This window comes from Bombyx mori, chromosome 19 (genome assembly GCF_030269925.1).
Source record: "Bombyx mori chromosome 19, ASM3026992v2".
Taxonomy (NCBI): domain Eukaryota; kingdom Metazoa; phylum Arthropoda; class Insecta; order Lepidoptera; family Bombycidae; genus Bombyx; species Bombyx mori.
This window is the reverse complement of record NC_085125.1, coordinates 2,792,865-2,799,271: the sequence shown is the minus strand read 5'-3', so window position 1 is coordinate 2,799,271 and position 6,407 is coordinate 2,792,865. Positions and strand designations below refer to the sequence as shown.

Sequence of the window (6,407 nt, the reverse complement as noted above, 5' to 3'; positions counted from 1 at the left end):
GAATACTACACGTAATAAAAACTAGCCTAATAACTCATAGCTACTGTATGTTACTTGGCCAAAAGCCCGTATATACAGTTCTGCCGGCTCTGTCGATAGACTGGGCTGAGAAACGGGAAATCTAGGAAAATAACAATAATAATATTTTTAATATATTTTTTAAAAAATAATATGTAATTAATAAGATTTTAAATAAATATAAATAAATAATAATACTATCAATGACAAGAAAACTCACGATTTCAAAGCTGTCAAAGTCGGTTTAATTATGTCTTTGACTCGCAAAAACCGAAGCAATAACTTTAACGCATGAATTCTAGGACGAACAAAATTTTCGGTTATTCCGCAAATAATCCACTTTGCACAGCGCCCGTCGCGTCAACTATTAATTGAAAATAGGATATCCCAATTACGGAGTTAAGGTCATTATTAATTAACGTTAATTATTATTAACAACAACGCGTCGTTAGGCGGCAACTGGTTATATAATACACAATTTTTTTTGTAATAATAACTCTCGAACAAGCAAATGCCACGAATGTTGATAGAACGCACGTGAAAGTCATGTGATTCTTCTTCTTCTTCTATATCGTTCCCTCACTACTGAGGATCGCAACCACGTGTGACGTTCTTCCACTGTATTCGGTCATGAGTGGCACGGACCGCATGGTACCACCAAGTGCTTCTCTTACTAGATCTGACCATCTGGCTGGTGTTCTGCCCAAGTGATAGTTGACGTTGAAGTTCTCTTACCTAATTCTCTTATAAGACAAGTAGAAGAAGAACGAAACCTTTATGGAAGACACAAATTGGACATGCCTGAACAACAGTCAAGACTGCGTGTTCTGTTGTCATATTTTTTTTCCCTACCTCTGGTAGCCTAAGAGGCTATTCCAACTTGTGCCCTCTCAAAGGTCTTACTACCGCTTAGCTCGTACTCTCAAATCGGATACGATAGTAACTATGTCCCCCCTCGTAGGCCCCTCAGGCCGTCTCGCAGCGCTCGATGATGATGACAAAACAGAATTGCTGACCGATACATTGCAAGCCCAGTGCATGCCCAGCACTCAATCCGCGGACCCTGTTCATGTAGAATTAGTAGACAGTGAGGTCGAACGCAGAGCCTCTTTGCCATCCTCGGATGCGTTACAATGGAAGTTAAAGACCTGATCAAAGACCTACGTCTACGCAAGGCTCCCGGTTCCGACGGTATATCTAACCGCATTATTAAGCTTCTACCCATCCAACTCATCGTCATGTTGGCATCTATTTTCAATGCCGCTATGGCGAACTGTATCTTTGCCGCGGTGTGGCAAGAAGCGGACGTTATCGGCATACACAAACCCGGTAAACCAAAAAATAATCCGACGAGTTACCGCCCGATTAGCCTCTTCATCTCTCTGGGCAAACTGTATGAGCGTCTGCTCTACAAAGGCCTCAGAGACTTCGTCTCATCCAAGAGCATTTTCATCGATGAACAATTCGGATTCCGTGCAAATCACTCATGCGTACAACAGGTGCACCGCCTCACGGAGCAAATTCTCGTAGGACTTAATCGACCAAAGTCGATCTATACGGGAGCCCTCTTCTTCGACGTCGCAAAAGCGTTCGACAAAGTCTGGCACAACGGTTTGAGTTTCAAACTTTTCAACATGGGCGTACCGGACAGTCTCGTGCTCATCATACGGGACTTCCTCTCTAACCGCTCTTTTCGATATCGAGTAGAGGGAACCCGCTCCTCCCCGCGACCACTCACGGCTGGAGTCCCGCAAGGGTCCGTTCTCTCTCCGCTCCTATTTAGTTTATTTATTAACGATATTCCCCGGTCGCCGCCGACCCAGCTAGCCTTATTTGCTGACGACATCACCGTTTACTACTCAAGTAGAAAAAAGTCACTAATCGCAAGTAAACTCCAAAGCGCAGCGCTAGCCCTCGGACAGTGGTTCAGAAAATGGCGCATAGACATCAACCCAGCGAAAAACACAGCAGTGTTATTTCAAAGGGGAAACTCGCAGCTTATTTCCTCACGCATTAGGAGGAGAAATATCACACCCTCGATCACCCTCTTCAGCCAACCTATAACCTGGGCCAGGAAGGTCAAGTACCTGGGTGTCACTCTGGATGCATCTATGACATTCCGCCCGCATATTAAAACAGTCCGCGATCGTGCCGCGTTTATTCTCGGCAGACTTTACCCCGTGATATGTAAACGGAGTAAAATGTCCCTTCGGAACAAGGTGACACTTTACAAAATTTGCATAAGGCCCGTCATGACTTATGCGAGTGTGGTGTTTGCTCACGCGGCTCGCACACACATAGACACCCTCTAATCCCTACAATCCCGCTTTTGCAGGTTAGCCGTTGGGGTTCCGTGGTTTGTGAGGAACGTTGACCTACACGACGACCTGGGCCTCGAATCAGTCCAGAAATACATGAAGTCAGCCTCGGAACGGTACTTCGATAAGGCTATGCGTCATGATAATCGCCTTATCGTTGCCGCCGCTGATTACTCCCCGAATCCTGATCATGCAGGAGCCAGTCACCGTCAACGTCCTAGACACGTCCTTACGGATCCATCAGATCCAATAACTCTTGCATTAGATACCTTCAGCTCTAACACTAGGATCAGGCTGAGGAACCCCGGTAACCGTACTCGTCGAACTCGACAAAGAGGTCGACGCGCACCCTAACCCATGCATCAGCTCGCTGAGTTTCTCGCCGGATCTTCTCAGCGGGTCGCGATTCCGATCCGACAGTAGATTCATTCGCGAAGCAGTTGCTCTTGAGTTGTCAGGTCTCCTTCGGAGGTGCTCGGGCAGCTGTTAGCAAATCCCACCCCTTCTGGATGAGCCTTTGCTCGCCCACCTGTTCTGGTGAAACTGGAAAGGCCTTCGGGCCACCAATTATAATTTAATCATAAAAAAAGATATATGCGCAATTACTAAACAATATACCTAAGTCTCAAACGGTGGGTGGTGTTGTTTCCGTTGTGACGTATACGGGCACCGGTGACCACTTAACACCAGGTGTACCGTGAGCTCAATCACTCGTCTGAACAATAAAAAAAACTATACGATTAATTGGACAGAAGCCTCTAGAACCTTTGATGTTAATATTAAAGAAGAATTTCAGGATCGAGGAGTCTTATTCTTGTTCTTCTTGTCCCATATTACGTGGGGTCGGCGTATGCTCTTATCATTCTGCATAGAAATTTGGCATGAGTTTCACGACCGGCCCGATGCCTGACCTCAACCCTCTTTGAGATATATCTCCAGTAGTACTTACATTGAAACTTGCTATAGAGAAGGACTTTTACTTTTTCGTTTACTTTATCCGTTTTCATTTCTATAATAATTTACATTGTATTATTATAAACAAACTAGCTGTACCCGTCCGCTTCGCGGGGCATTTAAAATTAATATTATTGTTTCTCACCCCCACAAATATTCTAATCATTAACGCCCCCGCAACTGGTGTAGGGAGGCCAACACTCGAATAAATATTAGCCTATCCAATAAGTACATGTATTTTCTACATGGATTCCAAGTTTCAAGTCAATCGGATGCATGGTTCAGTAGTTATAACGGAACATCCGTAAAAACCACTGTAGATTTATATATTAGTATAGATACACTAAATTATATATTTTCAAAAACCAAAACAATTAAAATGTTATCTTTATTTAATAGTTTTTCGGTATCTTCATAAAACTAACAGAACGACAATGAATGAAATAGTTTAATAAAAATCAAACTCGCAAATATATTGTTTTGTCTAATGACTGGATTTTGTGAGCCCGCACGGTTAAATATGACTATCCTAGCTATTTCTTTCGTGAAGCTGTAATTAATTCCGCTTGTACCATTGAGACCTCATGTTTTAATATGTGCAATAGTATTCATGTATTCTTATCAGTTCTGGTAACTAATTAATTAGCATCGCACAAGCTCTGAGATCTTTTACCGGTCTATTCGATAAAAAAATCACGATACAAGCCATATTAAACTAAATTTATATCTTACCCATCCCATTCAATACTTTGAAATTATCCCCAATAGTATAACTGTGATGAGACATGCGTCGCAACACAAATATACAACTCATTTCCACGCGACTGTAACTCCGGTAGATGCGTAGGGCGTTTGAGATTGTAGGGCGGTAGGCGGCTTCAGGACATGGACGCCGGAAGCCGGTGGCAGATCAATCGCCCCCCTCCCCCTTCGGGACCTCCAGGATATCCAGCCAGCAACAATCAGTCAGGTCCCGGCAACCGGAGCAGACAGACGCGTGTGTCTCACGCTCCAAATATAAAATAGAATCGAACGATAATAGTGATGCCGTGCTTAATGCACTAAATCGAGTTGTATGTGATAAGGTCGTTTTGTTTCTAATATTAAAACGGTGAGTTGGTCAATTTGGATTTTTTTTCTCTTTTTTACTACCTTTCTAGTTTAAATCTTTGTTGAACGATCTAAAGTTTAATTGAAACTACTTAAACAATAATTCATTTTGTTAAAGATGTTAATTGGTTTTTGTGAACGGTATTGGCGGAAACTGGATTTATTTATTTATTTAAGCTTATCGTTTTTGATTGTGTGCGTATATATCTGGTAGATCACGATCAAGTGTATACACAATCACATAAAATAAACAACAAAAAATTACAGCTTCAAATTTTTAACACTCCAAACTTTTTAATTAGTCCGCGCGACGCGACTTGTCTTTCAGAGGATACGGCATCTTAAAAAAAAACTGAATTATATCATTGAGAAAATTCGCCGTCATTTTTATATCAATACATTTTTGATACATTTTTTACTGGTGGTAGGACCTCTTGTGAGTCCGCGCGGGTGGGTACCACCACCCTGCTTATTTCCGCCGTGAATACCAGTAATGCGTTTCGGTTTGAAGGGTGGGGCAGCCGTTGTAACTATACTTGAGACTTTAGAACCTATATCTCAAGGTGGGTGGCGCATTTACGTCGTAAATGTCTATGGGCTCCAGCAACCACTTAACACCAGGTGAGCTGTGAGCTCGTCCACACATCCAGCAATAAAAAAATAAAATAAGGCACTGTCTGAAAAATATAAATATCATAATTTGAATAGAGTGACTACCGAAATTCTGATGTTTTGATTATTGAACTGATAGATTCAACAGATTCTTTGCCATTTCAAGAGATTTGTTCCAGAACATTTTTTTTTAATTTTCCAATTTCTCTATCACCAGGAAACTTATTATTTAGATAAGATTTAGACCGAAGGCGCCGCGATCCGTAGACATAATTAAAATTAATTTTACGTTTCCGTAAAACCGTAAAATTAATTTTAATTACACCTAAGAAAATTAATACGAAGGAAACAGATATATTTGTAATTTTTGTATTTTTTATATAACACAATAAATACATCAAGATACTATCGGTTCATTCTACGTAAAATGAAACGTAAAAGTCAAAAGGCAATTTCTTATAGAAAAAAGATGATAGGTAAATTAAAATTCCAATTTCGACGAATAACAACATCATCCGTGACTGCGAAAACTGTAAAATATTCGAATTGTCGCCGGAAATAATGTCAATAAAAAAGTACGCGTCAAGCTGTAAAATTGGTTTTTAGTCCTACCTATTCGGTGGTAGCCTAAGGGGCTATTCCAGCTACGCGCGGACGGTTAGTGAGCCTACGGGCTCAACTTGAAAGATTTTACTAAGACTATCCCTAGTTAGAGCAGTGTTTCGCGTGATGTCAAATTCAAATTCAAAATCATTTATTTCAACTTAGATGTCAGTATGACACACTTGTTGAATGTCAAAATCTATATATTAATACGTGAAGCAAAAACTTTGTATCCCTTTTTACGAAAATTGCGCGGACGGAGGCTTATGAAATTTTCCACACTTATAGAGAGTATAGAGAAGAAGTGCACAATGCTAATATTTTTTAAAATAATGCATAAAAGATACATTAAATCAATAAAGAAAACATTACGCACACTACATACCGTGTATTTGACGCACACACGCATGCATACTATTTATTGTCAAACTTTTGTTCTTGACGTCTGTTGTCAAATTGAGAATAGAATATGGTTTGTCTTTGTTAATATTTTTTATAGTGTAGTCTTGGCGAAATTTGTGACTATAGAAGTATAAAATACAATCATAATAGTGTACAAACTTACAATTCCAATTAATTATAGTCGAATTTCGACTACTGTGGGACCTCTAGTACAAATAACAATGTTAACTCTACCACCGGTTCCAAAAAAAGCCACAGTCCTGAGAAGAACCGGCGAAACAAACTCAGCGGTAGAACCACAATCGATTCGAACCATAAATGATTGCTCTCACTCTGCGAAACATCGTGCCACATGGCGTCGCATCGCGAGAGCATCGGTATCGCAGGATC

The 6,407-nt window shown here is 40.8% G+C and overlaps 1 protein-coding gene across 1 annotated transcript in view; it reads left to right on the top strand.

Annotated features, from left to right (window-relative positions):
* Positions 1-4,241: 4,241 nt before the first annotated feature.
* The window catches only part of EAAT-1 (amino acid transporter-like protein), a 38,161-nt gene continuing 35,995 nt past the window's right edge, over positions 4,242-6,407 (top strand). Inside the window, exon 1 of the mRNA XM_012691263.4 lies at positions 4,242-4,401. The gene's annotated coding sequence lies outside the window, so the exon portion shown is untranslated. The remainder of the gene's footprint in view (positions 4,402-6,407) is intronic.